Consider the following 26,171-nt stretch of genomic DNA (forward strand, 5'->3'; position numbering starts at 1 on the left):
CCCTATCTGATCTATATATATACATATGTTTTATTCCTTATCCCTATTCATCTGAATCTTTGCATTTATATCTTACATATGCATGACATATTTATTGTTTTATTCCATATATACACCAAATACTATGTTTTTACCAGAGATGCATATTTGATTTATACACCATACACCACTATAATCATGTTACCATGTTGTTCACATATTAGTATGCATCCAATTTTATATTTACATTTCCACCCTTGATATTAATGTTTATCACTTGATTCCCACTCTACCACTTTTATTTTATTTTTACTTACATTCGACCATTTGATCATGTTACTGATACTCCCTTACCTCCTTCTTTATTTCTATAGATGGGAAGCCCAACACCGTTCGGCAATGTACCGCCGTTCACCCGCGTCTACTACCCCTCCACAAACGACGACCAGTTGTTCAGTGCCCCTTTTGGCGGCACTGTGTGCTTTCCTCGACCTACCACCACACAGGTTCAGAGGCCGAGTCGAGACCGCCGCACCCGAGGGATGGCAGCCACGGTGGGAGATCGAGGCGAAGATCCGCGGACGTGAGATCGCGCCCGCTACGCCGGATATCACCTTCATCAGCTGCTACCCCACCTTCGAGCAGGGCCTTCAGTTCGCCATGCAGTGCGCCTTCGCACAGGTGTGCTGGGACTATCGGCACGAGTTCCCCGAGGACTCCCCCTTCCTCCTCTTTGGAAGGTGGAACCATGCATGCTCGGCAGTGGCTACGACCAACGACGAAGACGCAACCCCAGTGACGACCCACTTCGAGAACATGGAGATAAACACCGTGGACTTGGAGTCTTGCCTTGAGCACGAGATGACCAGGGCCGACCTAGCCGATGAGCGGGTTGGTAATCTGATGGGAGAGAAGACCCAGTGGCTTGAGGACAAGGCCGTGTTGGAGAACACTGTCCTCAACATGGGAGACGCCATAGATCAGCTGCTGTACGAGAAAGACCAGGCTCGCTACTACTGCGAGCAGTTCAAGGCCTTCATTGAGGCAACAGCCGCAGCCGCAGCCGCCATCGCACCAGCTGCCGCACCGGCGCCTGACCAGGTCCAACCTCCACCACACCGACAGCCACACTCCCTTAGACCTGTTGATGTCTACCAAACTTATCTTTTCTTTTCGTTATCAGTATTGCGAGTTAGTCATTGACCATACAATTTATGTGTATGGCAATGTAGGCCGATTGCTTCTTCCCGTACTCTTTTCTTAAGGGCAGTACCCCATCATGAACAAGTGTGTTTTGCTATGATTTTCAAAAAAAAAAATTTTGATTGATGAGTGTATGATTGATATATGCTTGAGTTATATCTTGTTTGGGGGTTTAGTTATCCTTAGCTCTATTCTATCTGTTTCCTCATCTATGCTACCCTAAACAAATGCCTCCGAGACGCCAGAACCCTGCCAACAACGCCGAGGCTAACAATGCCGACGCAGAAGGGAATGCTGCTACCATGCAGCAGTTATTGGCCGCCCAGACCCAATTCTTCCAGATGATCACACAGCAGTTGGCCAACAACAACAACAATAATCAGCAGAACCATAACAACCAGCAGCACCACCCACCCGAAGTGGATATGCTGACTAGATTTCTGCGGTTACGCCCGCCTACTTTTTCCAGCTCTACTGAGCCCATTATGGCTGACGATTGGCTTCGTTCAGTCAACAAGAACCTAGTCACCATCAGCTGCACTGACGAAGAAAAGTGAGGTTTGCAGCACATTTGCTAGAAGGACCCGCAGCATCATGGTGGGAAAATTTCCAGATCACCACCCCCATCGACGAAGTTACCTGGGATATGTTCCAGGAAGCTTTCCGCACCGCCCACATTTCTGCGAGAGTGCTCAGCCTGAAAAAAAGAAAGAGTTTCACAGGCTATGACAAGGAAGCCGCTCAGTGTCGGAATACATAGAAGTATTCAACCAGCTGTCCCGCTACCGCGCCGGATGATGTCAACACCGACGCCAAGCGCAGGGAGCAGTTCTTGGACGGTCTGAACGACGAACTATCAGTTCAGCTTGCTGTTGCTTACACCCCCACTTACCAGTCTTTGATTGACAAGGCTATCATTCTGGAGAGCAAGCTCACTCAGACGGAGAGCCGCAAGAAAAGACTCCATCAAGGTAGTTCTCACACTGGCCCGCACCAGAAGCAGCGCACCTCCTATGATGGAAGTGGCAGTTCCTCCTTGAGCAGGAACGGGAACCAGAACAGCCACCGCAGTGGAGGTAATGGTCACCACCACCGCCAGGGAAGCCAAGGACACCACCACCAGGGTGGCAATGTGAACCGGCACCATCAGCAGCACCAGCAACAGCATCAGTTCGCTCCCCAAGGCCCATCAATGGCAATGGAAATGGCAGGAATAACGGCAATGGCCAGAACAACAATGGTCAGAACCACAATGCCAACAAGGACATGAGCAAGGTGGAATGCTTTAATGTCACAAGATGGGACACTACGCCACCAACTGTCCGGACAACCAGGATGGCATTGGGAACAAGCCCAACCCATTCTAGAAGGGCCACGTGAATCACGTGGATGTGGAAGAAATCACCGAGGAATCAGGTATCATACTTGGCACCTTCCACGTTAATGCATTTGAAGTACTAGTTCTATTTGACACTGGAGCATCGCATTCATTCATTTCAAGAGTATTGGTAGAAAGAGGCAAGTTATCCTCTGAGACCATGGGTAGACCTATGAAAGTAAACTCACCGGGTGGAACAATACTAGCAACCCGACACTGCCACCAGTTACCCCTAAGTATTGGGAGACACAATTTTCCCTCTGATCTCATAGTTATAGATTCCCAAGAACTGGACCTAATCCTGGGAATGGACTGGTTGACCTTATATGAAGGATTAGTAGACTGTGCCCAGAGAACTGTCACTCTCACAACCCCAGACAAGAGACGCATCCGGTACAAGTCAACCCACGAGCTTAAGAAACCCAAGGTTAATGCTCTTAAGGGGGTTAGCATGGACGATGTACCAACAGTGAAGGAATACCCGGATGTATTTCCAGAGGAATTACTAGGCATGCCACCGGATCGTGACGTGGAGTTTCTCATTGAGTTGATGCCAGGAAGTGGACCCATAGCCAAGAGACCATATAAGATGGCAGTGGATGAGTGGAAAGAATTAAAGAAGCAGCTAGCTGAACAGTTAGCGAAAGGGTTCATCCACCCCAGTTCATCACCATGGGGAGCACCTGTCCTGTTTGTAGAAAAGAAGGACAAGAGCCAACGGATGTGCATTGACTATCGCTCACTAAACGAAGTGACGATAAAGAATAAGTATCCTTTGCCCATAATCAATGATCTTTTCGATCAATTGAAGGGAGCTCGAGTGTTCTCAAAGATCAATCTGCGATCAGGGTATTTTCAGTTGAAAATCCGAGAGATGGATATACCCAAGACGGCATTCACCACTAGGTATGGACTGTATAAGTACACCGTGATGCCTTTTGGTTTGACCAATGCACCCGCATACTTCATGAACATGATGAACAAGGTGTTCATGGAATTCCTGGACAAGTTTGTCGTGGTATTCAAAGACGACATCTTGATTTACTCCAAGAGCAAAGAAGAGCATGAGCAGCATCTGCGCTTGATATCAGAGAAGTCCGCAGTTTCCTTGGACTTGCTGGTTACTACCGGAGGTTCATTGAGAGCTTCTCTAAAATAGCGAAACCCATGACTGAGCTCTTGAAGAAGGAAAAGAAGTTTACCTGGAACGAGAAGTGTGAAGAAAGTTTCCAGGAATTGAAGAAAAGACTAGTGTCTGCGCCCATCCTTGTTTTACCTGATCTGCAGGAGGATTTTCACGTTTACTGTGACGCCTCACGTCAAGGATTGGGAGGAGTGTTGATGCAAGGAGGAAGAGTTGTAGCATACGCTTCACGGCAGCTGAAGAGCCACGAAGGCAATTACCCCACTCATGACTTGGAATTAGCATCGGTAGTGCACGCCCTGAAGACTTGGAGACACTATCTGATGGGAAAGCATTGTGAGCTGTTTACCGATCACAAGAGTCTGAAGTACATATTCACTCAGAAGGAGGTGAATCTAAGGCAGAGAAGATGGTTGGAACTGATAAAAGATTATGACCTGAATTTACAATATCATCCAGGCAAGGCTAATGTCGTAGCCGATGCATTGAGCCGCAAGGGCTATATAAATGGACTAACAGCTGGAGAGTTACCACCAGAGTTGTGCGAACAGTTCAAAGACCTCAGATTGGAGATAGTACCGGATGGATATCTAGCTACCCTGGAAGTGCACCCACACTGCTTGATAAGATTAGAGAAGCAGAGAAGGATGACTCAGAAATAAAGGAAATAAAAGAGAATATGCTGATTGGAAAGGCCAAAGATTTTCGAGAAGACGACCGGGGTACCATATGGTTCGGAAAACGCATTTGCGTACCGCAGGATCCAGGACTCAGAAAGTTCATTTTGCAAGAAGCCCATGACTCACCGTACTCAATCCACCCTGGGAACATGAAAATGTACATGGACCTCAAGGAATCATTTTGGTGGTCCAGATTGAAGCGTGACATCGCCGAGTTTATTGCCTTGTGCGATGTGTGCAGCAGAGTTAAGGCAGAGCACCAGAAGCCAGCAGGATTGCTAAGATCATTGCCGATACCGGACTGGAAATGGGATAAAATAGGCATGGATTTTATCACCGGGTTACCAAGGACCAGATCTGGATATGATTCCATATGGGTAGTTGTTGACTGTTTAACCAAGGTTGCCCACTTTATACCGGTAAAGACCACCTACACCAGTGCACAGTTAGCGAAACCCTACATTTCCAGAATAGTAAGTTTACACGGAGTACCCAAGGAAATAGTTTCAGACAGAGGTACCCACTTTACCTCAAGATTTTGGGGACAACTACATTAGTCTCTAGGAACGAGACTGGAATTCAGTACAACCTTTCATCCGCAGACGGATGGACAAACCGAGAGGGTTAATCAGATCCTTGAGGATATGTTGAGAGCCTGCGCTCTAGACTATCGATCCAGTTGGGATGACAATCTGCCATATGCGGAATTCTCATACAACAACAGCTTCCAAGCCAGCATAGGAATGTCACTGTTTGAAGCTTTGTATGGAAGGAAATGCAGAACACCATTGTTATGGGATGGGGTAGGAGATCGCAGCCTATTCGGCCCGGATATGATAAAGGATGCCGAGGAAAAGGTTAGACTCATCCGAGACCGGCTGAAAGTAGCCCAGTCAAGGCAGAAAAGCTACGCAGATTCCAAACGTAGGGAGGTTACCTACGAGATTGAAGGTAGAGCGTATCTCAGAGTTTCACCGATACGCGAGGTAAAGAGATTTGGTATAAAAGGAAAGTTAGCATCCTGTTTTGTTGGACCTTTCAAGATCTTATCACGACAAGGAGAGGTAGCGTACAAGTTGGATTTACCAAAAGCACTGTCGAATGTCCACAATGTCTTCCATGTATCCCAACTGAAGAAGTGCCACCCTGAGATGGCCGACACACCACTGAGGGATACTATTCCACTTGAAAAAGTTCAATTGCAGAGTGACCTCACCTATGAGGAGAAACTGATCAGAATATTGGACACAGCTGCGAGACAAACCCGATCCAAGACCATCAAGTTTTGCAAAGTCCAGTGGGACCATCATACAGAAGAAGAAGCCACTTGGGAACGCGAAGATAATCTTCGAGAAGACCACCCACACCTCTTTGCTAACCACACCGAATCTCGAGGACGAGATTCATCTTAAGGGGGTTAGGTCTGTAACATCCCAAAAATTCAAAACTTTTACATGTGCATTGCATCCATGAGCATCATGCCACAATTGCATATTTGAATTCAAATTTGAATCTAAAAAGGCTTTGGAAAGTTGAGAGCGCACCAGCTGTACGCCAAATTCAGCAAGTGTGAATTTTGGTTATCAGAAGTCAGCTTTCTTGGACACATAGTGTCAGGAGCCGGAGTAGCCGTTGACCCAGCTAAGGTTGCAGCAGTTACAGAATGGGAGGCACCGAAGAACGTCGGAGAAGTCCGTAGTTTTCTCGGACTTGCTGGTTACTATCGGAGATTCATTGAGAATTCTCCAAAATAGCGAAACCCATGACAGAGCTGTTAAAGAAAGAGAAGAAGTTTGCCTGGAATGAGTTTTGTGAAGAGAGTTTCCAGGAATTGAAGAAAAGGCTAGTGTCCGCACCCATCCTTGTTTTGCCTGACCTACAGGAGGATTTTCAAGTATACTGTGACGCCTCACGTCAAGGTTTGGGAGGAGTGTTAATGCAAGGAGGAAGAGTTGTAGCATACGCTTCGCGGCAACTCAAGAGCCACGAAGGCAACTATCCCACTCATGACTTGGAGTTAGCATCGGTAGTGCACGCCCTGAAGACCTGGAGGCACTATCTGATGGGAAAGCATTGTGAGCTGTTCACAGATCACAAGAGCCTGAAATATATATTCACCCAGAAGGAACTGAACCTGAGGCAGAAAAGATGGTTAGAACTGATAAAGGATTATGACCTGAGTCTACAATATCATCCAGGCAAGGCTAACGTCGTAGCCGATGCATTGAGCCGCAAGGGGCTATGTAAATGGACTAACAGCTGGAGAGTTACCACCAGAGTTGTGCGAACAGTTCAAAGACCTCAGACTCGAGATAGTACCTGAAGGTTATTTAGCCACCTTGGAAGTACAGCCCACATTGCTGGATAGGATTAGAGGAGCACAGAAGGATGACTCTGAAATTAAGGAAATAAAAGAGAATATGCTTACTCGAAAGGCCAAAGAGTTTCGAGAAGACAACCAGGGTACCATACGGTTCGGGAAACGCATTTGCGTACCGCAAGATTCGGAAATCAGAAAGTTGATTCTGCAAGAAGGCCACGATTCACCATACTCAATCCACCCCGGAAACACAAAGATGTACATGGACCTCAAGGAAACATTTTTGGTGGTCCGGATTGAAGCGTGACATCGCAGAGTTCATTGCCTTGTGCGATGTGTGCAGTAGAGTTAAGGCAGAACACCAGAAGCCAGCAGGGTTACTGAGACCATTGCCTATACCGGACTGGAAATGGGATAAAGTCGGCATGGACTTTATCACCGGGCTACCAAGGACTAGATCAGGATATGATTCCATTTGGGCAGTGGTTGACCGTTTGACCAAGGTTGCCCACTTCATACCAGTGAAGACTACATACACCAGTGCACAGTTAGCGAAACGCTACATGTCCAGAATAGTGTGTTTACACGGAGTACCCAAGAAAATAGTTTCAGACAGAGGTACCCAATTTACCTCAAGATTTTGGGGACAACTACATGAGTCTCTAGGAACGAGACTAGAATTCAGTACAGCCTTTCATCCGCAGACGGATGGACAGACCGAGAGAGTTAACCAGATCCTTGAAGATATGTTGAGAGCTTGCGCTCCAGATTATGGGTCTAGTTGGGATGACAATTTGCCTTATGCAGAATTCTCATACAACAACAGTTTCCAAGCCAGCATTGGAATGTCACCGTTTGAACCTTTGTATGGAAGGAAATGCAGAACACCATTGTTATGGGATGGTGTAGGAGATCGTAGCCTATTCGGCCCGGATATGATCAAGGATGCCGAGGAAAAAGTTAGACTCATCCGAGACCGGCTGAAAGTAGCTCAGTCAAGACAAAAGAGCTATGCGGATACAAAACGTAGGGAGGTTACCTATGAAACTGAAGATAGAGCGTATCTCAGAGTTTCACCGATACGCGGTGTCAAGAGATTTGGTATAAGAGGGAAGTTAGCACCCCAATTCGTCGGACCTTTCAAGATATTGTCGCGACAAGGAGAGGTAGCCTACAAGTTGGATTTGCCGGAAGCACTGTCCAATGTCCACAACGTCTTCCACGTATCGCAACTGAAGAAGTGTCACCCCGAGATGGCCGACACACCCCTGAGGGATACGATACCTCTAGAAGAAGTCCAATTGCAGAGTGACCTCACATATGAGGAGAAACCGATCAGGATCTTGGACACAGCTGAGAGACAAACCCGATCCAAGACCATCAAGTTTTGCAAAGTCCAGTGGGACCATCAGACAGAAGAAGAAGCCACTTGGGAACGCGAAGATGATCTTCGAGAAGACCACCCACACCTCTTTGCTAACCACACCGAATCTCGAGGACGAGATTCATCTTAAGGGGGTTAGGTCTGTAACATCCCAAAATTTCAAACTTTTACATGTGCATTGCATCCATGAGCATCATGCCACAATTGCATGTTTGAATTCAAATTTTGAATCACAAAAGGCTTTCAGAGATTTTGATTACACCCCTGTAACCTTTGGATTTTCAAACCAATAAGGTTGATGTATAAAAAGGGTTTAATGCATATATAAGCTATCCCATAATTTTGGTGAACTAATTGGAGTTGAAAAAGTATTTTATTCAAACAGATATATAGCCCTAAAGTAATTTATAGGGCAAATGTATTTTTATATATTTTATTTTGAAGAGAAACTACTTCCAAAAGTTGTATCATGGTAGGACATGATTTTAAAAAAATTCTGGAATTTATTTGGCCAATTTGGAGTTCAAACACAAAAGATATCAAAGAAATGGGAAAAATAGAAAAAAGAAAAGGTCTAAAAGAAAAAAAAAGGGGTAAACGGACCGGCCCGGCCGAATTGGGCCGAACCGGCCCAACTCCCCCGCGCGCGCCACAGCCCAGCAGGCCCAGCCGCCCGCTCACCCGTGCCCGCACCACCGACAGGTGGGGCCCACCTGTCGGGGTCGTCCCCTACCTCGGGCAGGCGCCCGAAATCGCGCCGCCGTCCCCGCGCGTGACCGCCGCGCGCCGTCACCGGGATCCGCCCCTCCTGACCTTCCCGAACCGAGCCGCTCGCGTCCCTTTAAAGCCCCGGCTTCCCCCTTCGTTTCCCCTCTGTTTGCCCGCACCCGCACGCGCCCACGCCGCCGGTTTTCGTCGCCAGAGTTCGCCCGCGCCGCCGCCGTTCTTGCGCCGCGCCGACCACGCCGGTGAGCCCTCGCGCGCGAGTCTTCAAATTTCCAGAGCCCCTCGCGCTTGCGCACGTTTTGACACGCTCGATTTGTCGTTTGATGCACCGTAGCGCCGCCCCCGTCGCCGCCCGAAGCTTCGCCGGAGCCCGCGCTCGCCGCCCGCTCGTCTCCGACCTCGGCGAGGCCCCCGACCGCCCGACCCCGCGCCGACCACGTCCCCGAGCTCGCCGTGCCGCGCCGCTCCGTCCCCGCACCTCCCCGTCACGCCAGCCTCGCCGGAGCACCCCGCGCCGCCGCCGCCTGTGCCGCGCCGTCGCCGGAGAAGGTCGCCGGAACCGTAGGTAAGCCCGAGAGCCCCCGTCCGACCGATCTTTGATCAACGGCTCGGATTAGATCGGGTTAATTCCCTTAAGTGAACCGGTACGCGCCTATCAGAAGCTGCCACGTGGCACCCGAGTTATAAAATAAAAATGTAATTTTATTTTCCCCGGATTAATAAAAGGCATTTTTGCAGATAGGCCCCTGTAACTTCAAATGATCACAACTTTAAATCTGTTTGGCCAAATTTAGTGATCCACACCTTTTTGGAATCCTTAGGGAATGTAGAATCTTTTGGCACTGTCCAATTTCAAATTTGAATATTTGAATCACATTCAAATTACAGATTAGGGTTTTATGCCATTTAAATCATAACTAATTATTTAGAAGTCCTTTTTGAATGAAACCAGTGCCCAAAATTTTGTTTTAATGTCCTCTGTCCAATGGGGCAGAGAAATAAATATTTTGAATTAAATTGTTTTGCAGAATGCAAATAAAACCTCATTTTAGGTTTTAAACCCCAGCTTTTGCTTTTTCTTAAAAACCCTAATTACATGTGTTTAATTCTCAAGGCATTGGATCAGCAGATCACCCAAATAAAATAAACCAAACTCATGTCACATGTTTTGCATCGCATCATGGCATACATATTCTTTTGTCATGTTTGTATTGTGTGTTTATGTGTGTGTATATGTTTGTTGATGGTATAGTATTCTCGGAGAGCGAACCTTGCGATTGTGACGAGTGTTTGAACTCCAACTACTATCAAGGCAAGTTCACTTTGACCATTTACCCATTATATTATTATGCACTAGATTTTATTAGTTGCATTGTCAGGATTATTATTGTATCTATGTTAGCTATGATCTGTCCTAATAGTATAGGATACCTTTGCCATGACTTCACCACCAATTGCCATCGTTGTAGTAAGAGGCTATGCTATGATAATATACGAGGGTGGTAGTGTTACAATGTGATACGGTTGAATTACAATATGATTTTCCTAGTGTATGGCAAAACAAAGTAATTCAATGAACCGTCCTGGGTGGGCTGCTTTGAGTTTTCGGATGTCGTGACGTTAGGTCCATTTCTATGGGGCCCGCTGAGTCGTCTCTCCGTGTGATTCGGGAGCGTCCATGGTCGTCTCCCCGTGCGATTCGGGGAGCGCCTACGTCACAATGTGGGATGCCACCCGGGGTAACCAGAGACTGGACTAGTTTCCTGTTTAGTAGCTTCCAGTACAACCACATGGTATTATGGGCTCTGCCAGGATGGATGTAAGAAATATGAACCTGGATCCGAGGTGACATCGGTATGTAGCAGTGTAGGTTGGAACGCGTCCCTCAGGTGGTTTGGGGGAATATGTTCTGAAAATTCTTGTAATCGATGCCGTTGCTACTCTACCCTGAGGTCAGCAAGGGATTAACACGTCGATTTCTTGTGGGTAAAGTGTACCACCTCTCGAGAGTGTCAAACTAAGTACTTAGCCGTGTCCCCGGTTACGGACAATTAGAGCAACTAGACATCGGAGTTGTAAGGAAAGTCTCACTCATTCCAATTTCCTAATAAAACGAATGGTTTGAACTGGGTAGGAGCATTGATGTTTCTACTCAATGTGCCTAGGTTAATAGGAGCATGGTGTTTCTACCCCGTGTCCAATAGATTTCAAAACTATTTGTCTAAAAATGATAGGATTTGAATAATGATGCTTTTATGCAAAATAGCCAAACCCTACTTAGCCAAACTATGCATGTACTTGGTAGGTCCTTTATAACTCTAGTGAGCTTGCCAATACATTCAAATGTATTGACCACGTAGTGGCTGCAATTAACAATGCAGGTGGATCCGACGATGAGTGAGGTTCGTCGTTTTGTCATGGGTCATGTGCTTACATTCCAACATGCTCTCTCCTCTGGGAGTAGATGAGGCCCTTTTACTCTACTTTCCGCTGCAGCTTCATGATACATTGTTGTTATGGTTTTGAACATTATTTGTTTATGCTGGCCTAAGAGGTCATGCAAGTTTGTAAGTACAATTTAAGTTCTGGATGATACGATGTAATAAAGTACTTTTGACCTTTGTATCTTGGTATTACATCTTGAACTGTGTGTGCTAGTGAGTCGATCCAGGGACTAGCACAAGTAAGCACAGAGATCGAACCCTTGGTGAAGGGGGATCGCTTCACCGCCGTCCCCGCGCGCTCACCGCCGCATTCTCCTCACTCCGACCTTCCCAAACCGCGCAGCCCGTGTCCCTATAAAGCTCTCGCCGCCGCGCTTCTTTCGCCTCTCTTGCTCGCCTGAATCGCTGCGCCCACGCTGCCCCATTCGTCGCCGGAGTTCGCCCGCGCCGCCGCCGTTCTCCTTCGTCGCCGGTGAACCCTAAGGGTAAACGCCGCCATTTCCTTTCCCCTCTTCTTCTACTCCTCCGTGCGCTTCGTTTGACGCGCTCCGTCTTCGCCCCCGTGCACTGCAGCTTCCCCGATGACCCGAGCCGAAGCTCCGCCGCCCGTCGCCGACCGCCGCCGTGCTCGCCTTCCTCCTAGGCGCCGACCCTGTCGCGCCCGAGCCCCGCCGCCGCCCCCGCGCCTCCGCCTTGACGAGCCGCGCGCGCCCGTGCCCTCACCGAGCCGCCCCGTCGCCAGAATCGCCCGCCGAAACCCTAGCCGGCTAGAGGTGAGCCCGATGCTCCCTGGCCGTTGGATCTCAATCAACGGTCCAGATTAGATCCTAGTTCTTATTTTAAACGAACCGGTATGCGCAAATCAGGAGATGACACGTGGCACGGTAAAATAGAAATAAAAATCTAATTTTTAATCCCCCGGATTAATTAAATGGCACTTTTGCAGAAAGGCCCCTGCAACTTCAAATGATCATATCTTTTTATCTGTTTGGCCAAATGTAATGATCCACACCTTTTTGGAATCCTTAGGAAATTTAGAATCTTTTGGCACTGTCCAAATTCAAATTTGAATAATTGAATCACATTCAAATTACAGATTAGGGTTTTATGCTATTTAAATCATAACTAATTATCTAAAAGTCCTTTTTGAATGAAACAAGTGCCCAAATTTTTTTTTATTGTCCTCTGTCCAATGGGACAGAGAAATAAATATTTTGAATTAAATTGCTTTGCAGATGCAAATAAAATCTCATTTTTGGGTATAAACCCTAGCTTTTGCTTTTTGTTTAAAACCCTAATTGCACGTGCTTAATTCTCAACGCTTTAGATCAGTAGATCACCCAAATAAAATAAACCAAACTCATGTCACATGTTTTGCATTGCATCATGGCATACATAATCTTTTGCTCATATGGTGTGTTTATCTATGTGTATGTTTGCTTGATTGTATAGTTTTCTCGGAGAGCGAACTGTGTGATTCCGAAGAGTGTTTGAATACCAACTACTATCAAGGCAAGTTCACTTTGATCATTTACCCATTATTTTATTATGCACTAGATTTTATTAGTTGCATTGTTAGGATTATTACTGTATCTATGCTAGTTATGATCTGTCCTAGTAGTATAGGATACCCTTTGTCATGACCTTACCACCAATTGCCATCGTAGTAGTAAAATGCTATGCTATGAGAATATACGAGGGTGGTATTATTACAATATGATTCTATTGAATTACAATATGATTTTCCTAGTGCATGGCAAAACAAGTAATTCAATGAACCGTCTTGGGTGGGCTGCTTTGAGGAAGTGGAGATGTATGAGACGTCAGGTCCATTTCTATGGGTCCATTTCTATGAGTCGTCTCGCCATTTCTATGGGAGCGCTTGCGTTGCAACTTTGGAATGCCACCCGGGGTAACCAGAGACTGGACTAGTTTCCTGTTTAGTAGCATCCAGTACAACCACATGGTATTATGGGCTCTGCCAGGATGGATGTAAGAAATATGAACCTGGATCCGAGGTGACATCGATATGTAGCAGTGTAGGTTGGAATGCGTCCCTCAGGTGGTTTGGAGGAATATGTTCTGAAAATTCCTGTAATCGATACCGTTGCTACTCCATCTGGAGGACAGCAAGGGATTAACACGTCGATTTCTTGTGGGTAAGTGTACCACCTCTCGAGAGTGTCAAACTAAGTACTTAGCCGTGTCCCCGGTTATGGACAATCATGAGCAACTAGATATTGGTGCGGTAAGGAAGGTCTCACTCACTCCAATTTCCTAATAAAATGAATGGTTTGAACTGGGTAGGAGCATTGATGTTTCTACTCAATGTGCCTAGGTTAATAGGAGAATGGATGTTTCTACCCCGTGTCCAATAGAATTAAAAAGCTACTTGATTAAAAATGATAGGATTGAACTATGATTGCTTTTATGCAAACAGCCAAACTCCACCTAGCCAAATTTATGCATATACTTGGTAGGTCCTTTATAACTCTGGTGAACTTGCCAATACATTGAAATGTATTGACCACGTAGTGGTTGCAATTAACAATGCATGTCGATCCGACGATGAGTGAGGTTCGTCGTTTTGTCATGGGTCATGCGCTTACAGTCCAACATGCTCTCACCTTGGAGTAGTGTGGTCCTTTTGTTCTACCATTTTTTCGCTGCAGTTTTGAAACATTGTTAGATGATGATGAAACAGTATTTTTTTTATGCTGGCCCAAGAGGTCATGCGAGGTTGTAAGTACTATTTAAATTCTGGATCATGTGATGTAATAAAGTACTTTTGACCTTTGTTTTTGTATACTTCATCATGAGTCGATCCAGGGGCTAGCACAGTAAGCACAGAGATCGAACCCTAGTAAGGGGAAGGATCGCTTCACATACTTCATGAACATGATGAACAAGGTGTTCATGGAATTCTTGGACAAGTTTGTCGTGGTATTCATAGACGACATCTTGATTTACTCCAAGAGCAAGGAAGTGCATGAGCAGCATCTGCGCATGATATTGGAGAAGTTTAGAGCGCACAAGCTGTACGCCAAATTCAGCAAGTGCGAGTTTTGGTTGTCAGAAGTCAGCTTTCTTGGACACATAGTGTCAGGATCCGGAGTAGCTGTTGACCACGCTAAGGTTGTAGCAGTTACTGAATGGGAGGCCCCGAAGAATGTCGGAGAAGTCCGCAGTTTCCTAGGACTTGCTGGTTACTACCGGAGGTTCATTGAGAGCTTCTCTAAAATAGCGAAACCCATGACTGAGCTCTTGAAGAAGGAAAAAAAGTTTACCTAGAACGAGAACCGTGAAGAAAGTTTCCAGGAATTGAAGAAAAGACTAGTGTCTACGCCCATCCTTATTTTACCTGATCTGCAGGAGGATTTTCAATTTTACTGTGACGCCTCACGTCAAGGATTGGGAGGAGTGTTGATGTAAGGAGGAAGAGTTGTAGCGTACGCTTCGCGACAACTAAAGAGCCACAAAGGCAACTATCCCACTCATGACTTGGAGTTAGCATCGGTACTGCACGCCCTGATGACTTGGAGACACTATCTGATGGGAAAGCATTGTGAGCTGTTTACCGATCACAAGAATCTGAAGTACATATTCACTCAGAAGGAGCTGAACTTGAGGCAGAGAAGATGGTTGGAACTGATAAAAGATTATGACCTGAATTTACAATATCATCCAGGCAAGGCTAATGTAGTAACCGATGCATTGAGCCGCAAGGGCTATATTAATGGACTAACAGCTAGAGAATTACCACCAGAGTTGTGCGAACAGTTCAAGGACCTTAGACTGGAAATAGTACCTGAAGGTTACTTAGTTACTTTGGAAGTGCAGCCCACACTACTAGATAGGATTAGAGAAGCATAGAAGGATGACTCAAAATAAAGGAAATAAAAGAAAATATGGTCATTGGAAAGGCCAAAGATTTTCGAGAAGACAACCAGGGAACCATATGGTTCGCGAAACGCATTTGCGTACCACAGGATCCAGGACTCAGAAAGTTGATTCTGCAAGAAGCCCATGAATCACCGTACTCAATCCACCCGGGAAACACGAAGATGTACATGGACCTCAAGGAAACATTTTGGTGGTCCGGATTGAAGCGTGACATCGCAGAGTTTATTGCTTTGTGTGATGTGTGTAGCAGAGTTAAGGCAGAGCACCAGAAGCCAGCAGGATTGCTAAGACCGCTGCCTATACCAAAGTGGAAATGGGATAAAGTTGGTATGGATTTTATCACCGGTCTACCAAGGACCATATCTGGATATGATTCCATATGGGTAGTTGTTGACCGTTTGACTAAGGTTGCCCACTTTATACCGGTGAAGACCACGTACACCAGCGCACAGTTAGCGAAACGCTACATATCCAGAATAGTGTGTTTACATAGAGTACCCAAGGAAATAGTTTCAGACAGAGGTACCCAGTTTACCTCAAGATTTTGGGGACAACTACATGAATCTCTAAGAATGAGACTAGAGTTCAGTACAGCTTTTCATCCACAGACGGATGGACAGACCGAGTGGGTAAATCAAATCCTTAAGGATATGTTGAGAGCTTGCGCTCTAGATTACGGATCCAGTTGGGATGACAATCTGCCATATGCAAAATTCTCATAACCAAACAGCTTCCAAGCCAGCATAGGAGTGTCACCATTTGAAGCTTTATATGGAAGGACGTGAAGAACACCATTGTTATGGGATGGTGTAGGAGACCGTAGCCTATTCATCCCGGATATGATAAAGGATGCCGAAGAAAAGGTTAGACTCATCCGAGACCGGCTGAAAGTAGCTCAGTCAAGGCAGAAGAGCTAAGCAGATTCCAAACGTAGAGAGGTTACCTACGAGATTGAAGGTAGAGCGTATCTCAAAGTTTCACCGATACAAGGGGTAAAGAGATTTGGTATAAAAGGAAAGCTAGCACCCCGATTCATTGGACCTTTCAAGATCTTGTCGCGACAAGGAGAGGTAGCCTACAAGTTGGATTTATCGGAAGCACTGTCCAATGTCCACAATGTCTTTCATGTATCTCAACTGAAGAAGTGTCACCCCGAGATGGCTGACACACCACTAAGGGATACGATACCCCTTGAGGCGGTAAAGTATTCTAATTCAATATGGATTTCGCGGGCGAATATTTACTCTATTCCTGTCTTATTTGGTAATTTATAACCTTACCAAATAAGACAATTTTTGGGGTTTGTTCCGCCATCCCGTCCAATGAGGTTTTTGGATTCTTTGCAATAAAATCCTATGGACTCATAGGTTCTGTCGTTCCCACTGCTTCTCCTTGAATGGTTAGGTCTGAATCCCACAACGGAGCTTCAAAAAAATGTCTTTCCACAACTGCAGAGTGACCTCACCTATGAGGAGAAACCGATCAGAATCTTGGACACAGCTGAGAGACAAACCCGATCCAAGACCATCAAGTTTTGCAAAGTCCACTGGGACCATCATACAGAAGAAGAAGCCACTTGGGAACGCGAAGATGATCTTCGAGAAGACCACCCACACCTCTTTGCTGACCACACCGAATCTCGAGGACGAGATTCATCTTAAGGGGGTTAGGTCAGTAACATCCCAAAATTTCAAACTTTACATGTGCATTGCATCCATAAGCATCATGCCACAATTGCATATTTGAATTCAAATTTTGAATCTCAAAAGGCTTTAAAAGATTTGGTTTACACCCATTTGAGCTTTGGATTTTCAAACCAATAAGGTTTATGCATAAGAGGGGTTTAATGCATATATAAGCTATCCCATAATTTTTGGATAATTATTTGGAGTTGAAAAAGTATTTATTTAAATAGATATATGGCCCTAAAGGCATTTATAGGGCAAATGTATTTTTATATATTTTATTTTGAACAGAAACTACTTCCAAAAGTTGTATCATGGTAGAACATGATTTTACAAATTTTCTGGAATTTATTTGGACCAATTTGGAGTTCAAACTCAAAAGATATCAAAGAAATGAGAAAAGCAGAAAAAGAAAAGGCTAAAAGAAAAAAAAAGGGGAGAAACGGACCAGCCCGGCCACTTTGGGCCGAACCGGCCCATTCCTCACGCACGCGAGCACGCCGGCCGGCCTAGCCGCGCCCCGCGCCGCGCCCGCACCTGCTGATAGGTGGGGCCCACCTGTCAGGGGCTTCGTCTTCGCGGGGAAAGCTCCCGCAATCCCCGCGTTGCCTGCCATGGACGCCGCCGCGCGCAATCTCCGCCGCCCCGTCCGCCCCGACCTCGCCGGTGAGTCATAGCCGCCGCAACTTGGCTCTTCTTTCTTACCTCTCCGTTCCGCACCGTTTGACGCGCTTTTTTGTCGTTTTATGCCCCGTAGCACCGCCCCTGTCGTCACCCGAAGCTCGCCGGAGTTCCGTGCCGCGCCGCCGCGCTCATCTCCGTCCTAGGCGAGGCGTCCGCAGTCCCCGAGCGCCGCCGACCCTGTCCCCGAGTCTGCCGTGCCGCGCTGCGCCTCCCCGTGACCTCCTCGCATTACCAGCCTCACCGGAGGAGCCGCCCGCCGCCCGCCCGTGCCCGCGCCGCCATCTCCCTCGTCTCCGGCGACCGCCGCTGCCGTGGAGGTAAAACCCTAGCCGCCTGACCGTCCGATCGCGATCGCACGGTCTGGATTACATCCTAGGTTTTATTTTAATCGAACCGGTACGCACCTATTAGATGCTGACACGTGGCACCGTAAAATAGAAATAAAAATCTAATTTCAATCCCCCGGATTTATTAAATGGCACTTTTGCAAAAAAGCCCTTGTAACTTCAAATGATCATATCTTTTAATCTGTTTGGCCAAATTTAATGATCCACACCTTTTTGGAATCCTTAGGAAATGTAGAATCTTTTGGCGCTGTCCAATTTCAAATTTGAATATTTGAATCACATTCAAATTACAGATTAGGGTTTTATGCCATTTAAATCATAACTAATTATCTAGAAGTCCTTTTTGAATGAAACCAGTGCCCAAAATTTTGTTTTATTGTCCACTGTCCAATGGGACAGAGAAATAAATGTTTTTAATTAAATTGTTTTGCAGATGCAAATGAAACCTCATTTTAGGGTTTAAATCCTAGCTTTGGCTTTTTGTTTAAAACCCTAAATTGCATGTGCTTAATTCTCAAGACTTTGGATCAGTAGATCACCCAAATAAAATAAACAAAACTCTTGTCACATGTTTGGCATTGCATCATGGCATACATATTCTTTTGTTTGTATGGTGTGTTTATGTATGTGTATGTTTGCTTGATTGTATAGTTTTCTCGGACAGCGAACTGTGCGATTGTGAAGAGTGCTTGAATACCAACTACTATCAAGCCAAGTCCACTTTGATCATTTACCCATTATTTTATTATGCACTAGATTTTATTAGTTGCATTGTTAGGATTATTACTGTATCTATGCTAGCAATGATCTGTCCAAGTAGTATAGGATACCCTTTGTCATGACTTCACCACCAATTGCCATCGTAGTAGTAAAATGCTATGCTATACTAATGTACGAGGGTGGTCTTATTACAATGTGATACTATTGAATTACAATATGATTTTCTTAGTGTATGGCGAAACAAGTAATTCAATGAACCGTCCTGGGTGGGCTGCTTTGAGTATTCGGATGTAGTGACGTTAGGTCCATTTCTATGGTGCCCGCTGAGTCATCTCTTGGTGTGATTCGGGAGCGTCCATGGTCGCCTCCCCGTGCGATTCGGGGAGCGCCTGCATCACAATGTGCGATGCCACCCGGGATAACCAGAGACTGGACTAGTTTCCTGTTTAGTAGCTTCCAGTACAACCACATGGTATTATGGGCTCTGCCAGGATGGATGTAAGAAATATGAACCCGGATCCGAGGTGACATCGATATGTAGCAGTGTAGGTGGGGGCGCGTCCCTCAGGTGGTCTAGGGGATTATGTTCTGAAAAATTCTGTAATCGATGCCGTTGCTACTCTACCCTGTGGACAGCAAGGGATTAACACGTTGATTTCTTGTGGGTAAAGTGTACCACCTCTCGAGAGTGTCAAACTAAGTACTTAGCCGTGTCCTCGGTTATGGACAATTATGAGCAACTAGATATTGGGGCTGTAAGGAAGGTCTCACTCATTCCAATTTCCTAATAAAATGAATGGTTTTAACTGGGTAGGAGCATTAATGTTTCTACTCAATGTGCCTAGGTTAATAGGAGCATGTGTGTTTTTACCCCGTGTCCAATAGAATTAAAAACTACTTGATTAAAAATGATAGGATTGAACTATGATGCTTTTATGCAAACAACCAAACTCCACCTATTAGATTATGCATGTACTTGGTAGGTCCTTTATAACTCTGGTGAACTTGCCAATACATTCAAATGTATTGACCACGTAGTGGCTGCAACTAACAATGCAGGTGGATCCGACGATGAGTGAGGTTCGTCGTTTTGTCATGGGTCATGTGCTTACGTTCCAACATGCTCTCACTTTGGAGTAGTTGAGGCCCTTTTGTTCTACCATTTTCCGCTGCAGTTTTGAAAGATTGTTTTATGATGACGAAACCATATTTGTTCATGCTGGCCTAAGAGGTCATGCGATGTTGTAAGTACTAATTAAATTTCTGGATGATGCGATGTAATAAAGTACTTTTGACCTTTGTTTCTGTATACTTCATCATGAAACTCTGTGTGCTAGTGAGTCGATCCAAGGACTAGCACAGTAAGCACAGAGATCGAACCCTAGTAAGGGGGAGGATCGCTTCACCATGTTTGATCCTTGATGAACTGCCACTACCCTCATAAGAGGTGCGCGGCTTCTGGTGTGGTCCAGTGTTAATGCTTCCATGGCTATGTCTTCTCTTGCGGCCCTCAATCTCGTTATCTTGTCTTACTAGATAAAGGCCTTGTCTACCAGAGACTGATAGGTGGGGGTGTAAGAAACTGACAGCTGAACGGAAAGCTCGTCGTTCAGTCCATCCAAAAACTTCTCGCGGCGCTTGGCATCGGTATTGACTTCATCAGGTGCATAGCGAGACAGCTTGTTGAATTTCTCAATAAATTCCATCACGTTGCGGGTTCCTTGCTTCAGTTTGTGGAACTCCTTCTTCCTTAGGTTTAGCACTCCCACGAAGATATGGGCGGTGCGGAAAGCTGTAACATCCCAAAATTTCAAACTTTTACATGTGCATTGCATTCATGAACATCATGCCACAATTGCATAGTTGAATTCAAAATTGAATCTCAAAAGGGCTTTAAAAGACTTTGTTTACACCCATTTAAGCTTTGGATTTTCAAACCAATAGGGTTTATGTATAAAAGGGGTTTAATGCATATATAAGCTATCCCATATTTGTTTTGGATAATTATTTGGAGTTGAAAAAGTATTTTATTTAAATGGAGATATAACCCTAAGGGCATTTATAGGGCAAATGTATTTTTATATATGTTATTTTGAAGAGAAACTACTTCCAAAAGTTGTATCATGGTAGAACATGATTTTATAAATTTTCTGGAATTCATTTGGACCAATTTGGAGTTCAAACTCAAAAGATATCAAAGAAATGGGAAAAATAGAAAAAGAAAAGGTCTAAAAGAAAAAAAAGGGTAAACGGACCGGCCCGGCCAACTTGGGCCGAACCGACCCAACTCCCCCGAGCGCGCCACCACCCAGCTGGCCCTGCCGACCGCTCGCGCGCGCCCGAGCCACTGACAGGTGGGGCCCACCTGTCGGGGTCGTCCCCTACCTCGGGCAGGCGCCCGAAATCGCGCCGACGTCCCCGCGTGTGACCGCCGCGCGCCATCACGGGGATCCGCCCCTCCCGACCTTCCCGAACCGAGCCGCTCGCGTCCCTTTAAAGCCCCGGCTTCCCCCTTCTTTTCCCCTCTGTTTGCCCGCACCCGCACGCGCCCACGCCACCGGTTTTCGTCGCCGGAGTTCGCCCGTGCCGCCGCCGTTCTCGCGCCGCGCTGACTCCGCCGGTGAGCCCTCGCGCGCGAGTCTTCAAATTTCCGGAGCCCCTCGGGCTTGCGCACGTTTTGACACGCTTGGTTCATCGTTTGATGCACCGTAGCACCGCCCCCGTCGCCGCCCGAAGCTTCGCCAGAGCCCGCGCTCGCCGCCCGCTCGTCTCCGACCTCGGCGAGGCCCCCGACCGCCCGACCCCACGCCGACCGCGTCCCCGCGCTCGCCGTGCCGCGCCGCTCCGTCCCCGCGCCTCCCCGTCACGCCAGCCCCGCCGGAGACCCCGCCGCCGTCCCCGCCACACCTTTTTGGAATCCTTAGGAAGTGTAGAATTTTTTGGCAATGTCCAATTTCAAATTTGAATATTTGAATCACATTCAAATTACAAATTAGGGTTTTATGCCATTTAAATCATAACTAATTATTTAGAAGTCATTTTTGAATGAAACCAGTGCCCAAAATTTTGTTTTAATGTCCTCTGTCCAATGGGGCAGAGAAATAAATATTTTGAATTAAATTGTTTTGCAGATGCAAATAAAACCTCATTTTAGGATTTAAACCCTAGCTTTTGCTTTTGCTTAAAAACCCTAATTACATGTGGTTAATTCTCAAGGCATTGGATCAGCAGATCACCCAAATAAAATAAACTAAACTCATGTCACATGTTTTGCATTGCATCATGACATACATATTCTTTTGCTTGTATGGTGTGTTTATGTATGTGTATGTTTGCCTGATTGTATAGTTTTCTCGGAGAGCGAACCGTGTGACTGTGAAGAGTGTCTGAATACCAACTACTATCAAGGCAAGTTCACTTTGATCATTCACCTATTACTTTATTATGCACTAGATTTTATTAGTTGCATTGTTAGGATTATTATTGTATCTATGCTAGCTATGATCGGTCCTAGTAGTATTGGATACCTTTGTCATGACCCTCACCACCAATTGCCATCGTAGTAGTAAAATGCTATGCTATGCTAATTACGAGGGTGGTATTATTACAAATATGATACTATTGAATTACAATATGATCTTCCTAGGGTATGGCAAAACAAGTAATTCAATGAATCGTCCTGGGTGGGCTGCTTTGAGTTTTCGGATGTCGTGACTTTTGGTCCATTTCTATGGGGCCCGCTGAGTCGTCTCTCCGTGTGATTCGGGAGCGTCCATGGTCGCCTCCCCGTGCGATTCGGGGAGCGCCTGCGTCACAATGTGGGATGCCACCCGGGATAACCAGAGACTGGACTAGTTTCCTGTTTAGTAGCTTCCAGTATAACCACATGGTATTATGGGCTCTGCCAGGATGGATGTAAGAAATATGAATCTGGATCCGAGGTGACATCGGTATGTCGCAGTGTAGGTTGGAACCTGGATCCTGTAATCGATGCCGTTGGTACTCTACCCTGAGGACAGCAAGGGATTAACACGTCGATTTCTTGTGGGTAAAGTGTACCACCTCTCGAGAGTGTCAAACTAAGTACTTAGCCGTGTCCCCGGTTACGGACAATTATGAGCAACTGGATATTGGAGCTGTAAAGAAAGTCTCACTCATTCCAATTTCTTAATAAAATGAATGGTTAAACTGGGTAGGAGCATTGATGTTTCTACTCAATGTTCCTAGGTTAATAGGAGCATGGGTGTTTCTACCCCGTGTCCAATAGAATTCAAAACTATTTGTCTAAAAATGATAGGATTTGAATAAAGATGCTTTTATGCAAAATAACCAAACCCCACTTAGCCAAACAATGCATGTACTTGGTAGGTCCTTTATAACTCTAGTGAGCTTGCCAATACATTCAAATGTATTGATCACGTAGTGGCTGCAATTAACAATGCAGGTGGATCCGACGATGAGTGAGGTTCGTCGTTTTGTCATGGGTCATGTGCTTACATTCCAACATGCTCTCTCCTCTGGGAGTAGATGAGGCCCTTTTACTCTACTTTTCCGCTGCAGCTTCATGATACATTGTTGTCATGGTTTTGAACATTATTTGTTTATGCTGGCCTAAGAGGTCATGCAAGTTTGTAAGTACAATTTAAGTTCTGGATGATACGATGTAATAAAGTACTTTTGACCTTTGTATCTTGGTATTACATCTTGAACTGTGTGTGCTAGTGAGTCGATCCAGGGACTAGCACAAGTAAGCACAGAGATCGAACCCTTTGTGAAGGGGGATCACTTCAAAAGCATCCTGGAACATCTCCCAAGTGACATCCTCAATCGGGTTGGTGATCAGGTAGTTCTCCCACCATAATGCGACTGGTCCCTCCAACAAGTGGGCTGCAAACCTCACTTTCTCAGCGTCTGTGCAGCCCACAGTCACTAAGTTCTTGTTCACTGAACGCAGCCAGTCATCTGCTACCATGGGTTCAGTGGAGGTGGTGAAAGTAGGTGGGTGCAACTTTAGAAATCTTGTAAGCATATCCACCTAAGGTGGCGGGTTGGGGTGTTGGTTATTCTGGTCAATGTTCTGGTTGCTGGTCATTTGCTGGGTTATAAACTGGAAAAATTGAGTCTGGGCTGCCAGCAGAGTCTGCGCATTAACTAAACTGTTGAGACCGCCGCACCCGAGGGATGGCAGCCACGGTGGGAGATCGAGGCGAAGATCCGGGGGCGTGAGATCGCGCCAGCTACACCGGATATCACTTTCATCAGCCGCTACCCCACCTTCGAGCAGGGCCTTCAGTTCGCCATGCAGTGCGCCTTCGCACAGGTGTGCCGGGACTATCGGCACGAGTTCCCCGAGGATTCCCCCTTCCTCCTCTTTGGAAGGCGGAACCATGCATGCTCGGCAGTGGCTACGACCAACGACGAGGATGCGACCCCAGTGACGACCCACTTCGAGAACATGGAGATAAACACCGTGGACTTGGAGTCTTGTCTCGAGCACGAGATGACCAGGGCCGACCTCGCCGAGGAGCAGGTTGGTAACCTGATGGGAGAGAAGACCCAGTGGCTTCAGGACAAGGCCGTGTTGGAGAACACTGTCCTCAACATGGGAGACGTCATCGAGCAGCTGCAGTATGAGCGGGACCAGGCTCGCTACTACTGCGAGCAGTTCCAGGCGTTCATCGCAGCAGCAGCCGCAGCAGCACCAGCTGCCGCACCGGCGCCAGACCAGGTCCCACCTCCACCACAGGATCAGGACATGGAGCCTCAAGAGGAGGAGCCGACTGAGGAGGAGGAGCCCCAGGAGGTCCACGAGATGGACACCCCTGCTACAAACACCCGCTCCAGGATGAAGGCGAACGAAACCACACCGACAGCCACACTCCCTTAGATCTGTTGATGCCTACCAGACTATATCTTTTCTTCTTGCTATCGGTAGTGCGAGTTAGTCATTGACCATACAATCTATGTGTATGGCAATGTAGGTCGATTGCTTTCTCCTCGTACTCTTTTCTTTATGGGCAATGCCCCACCATAAACAAGTGTGTTTTGTTATGATTTTTCAAAACCTTTTATGTTGATGAGTGTATGATTGATATATGCTTGAGTTACTACCTGGTTTTGAGGGTTTAGTTATCCTTAGCTCTATTCTATCTGTTTTCCTCATCTATGCTACCCTAAATAGATGCCTCCGAGACGCCGGAACCCCGCCAACAACGCTGAGGCTAACAATGCCGAAGCTGACGGAAACGCTGCCACCATGCAACAGTTATTGGCCGCTCAGACCCAATTCTTCCAGATGATTACACAGCAGTTAGCCAACAACAATGCCAACCACCAGCAGAACCCCAACAACAACCAGCAGCACCACCCACCTCAAGTGGATATGCTGACCAGATTCCTACGTTTGCGCCCGCCCACTTTTTCCAGCTCCACTGAGCCTATTATGGCTGACGATTGGCTCCGGTCAGTCAACAAGAACTTGGTCACCATCAACTGCACTGACGAAGAGAAAGTGCGATTCGCAGCCCATTTGCTAGAAGGACCCGTAGCATCATGGTGGGAAAATTTTCAGATCACCACTCCCATCGAGGATGTCACCTGGGACATGTTCCAGGAAGCCTTCCGCACCGCCCACATCTCTGCGGGAGTGCTCAGCCTGAAGAAGAAGGAGTTCCACAGGCTACGACAAGGAAGCCGCTCTGTGTCGGAGTACATAGAAGTATTCAACCAGCTGTCCCGCTATGCACCGGACGATGTGAACACCGACGCCAAGCGCAGAGAGAAGTTCTTGGATGGTCTGAACGACGAGCTGTCAGTTCAACTTGCTATTGCTTACACCCCGACCTACCAGTCCTTGATCGACAAGGCCATTATTTTGGAAAGCAAGCTCACTCAAATGGAGAGCCGCAAGAAAAGACTTCACCAAGGGGGCTCTCACACTGGACCGCACCAGAAGCAGCGCACCTCCTATGACGGAAGTGGCAGTTCCTCCTTGAGCAGGAACGGGAACCAGAGCAACCACCGCAGTGGAGGTAATAGTCACCACCACCGCCAGGGAAGCCATGGACACCACCATCAGGGTGGCAATGTGAACCGGCATCATCAGCAGCACCAGCATCAGCAACAGCACCAGTTCGCTCGCCCAAGGCCCATCAATGGCAACGGGAACGGCAGGAACAACGGCAATGGCCAGAACAACAATGGTCAGAACCACAATGCCAATAAGGACATGAGCAAGGTGGAGTGCTACAAGTGTCACAAGATGGGACACTATGCCACCAACTGCCCGGACAACCAAGATGGCACTGGGAACAAGCCCAATCCATTCCAGAAGGGCCACGTGAATCACGTGGATGTGGAAGAGATCACCGAGGAACTAGGTATCATACTTGGCACCTTCCACATTAATGCTTATGAAGTACTAGTTCTATTTGACACTGGAGCATCGCATTCATTCATTTCAAGAGTATTAGTAGAAAGAGGCAAATTACCCTCTGAGACCATGAGTAGACCTATGAAAGTAAACTCACCGGGTGGAATAATGCTAGCAACCCGACACTGTCGCCAGCTACCCC

Source organism: Brachypodium distachyon, chromosome 2, assembly GCF_000005505.3.
Source record: "Brachypodium distachyon strain Bd21 chromosome 2, Brachypodium_distachyon_v3.0, whole genome shotgun sequence".
NCBI classification, from domain to species: domain Eukaryota; kingdom Viridiplantae; phylum Streptophyta; class Magnoliopsida; order Poales; family Poaceae; genus Brachypodium; species Brachypodium distachyon.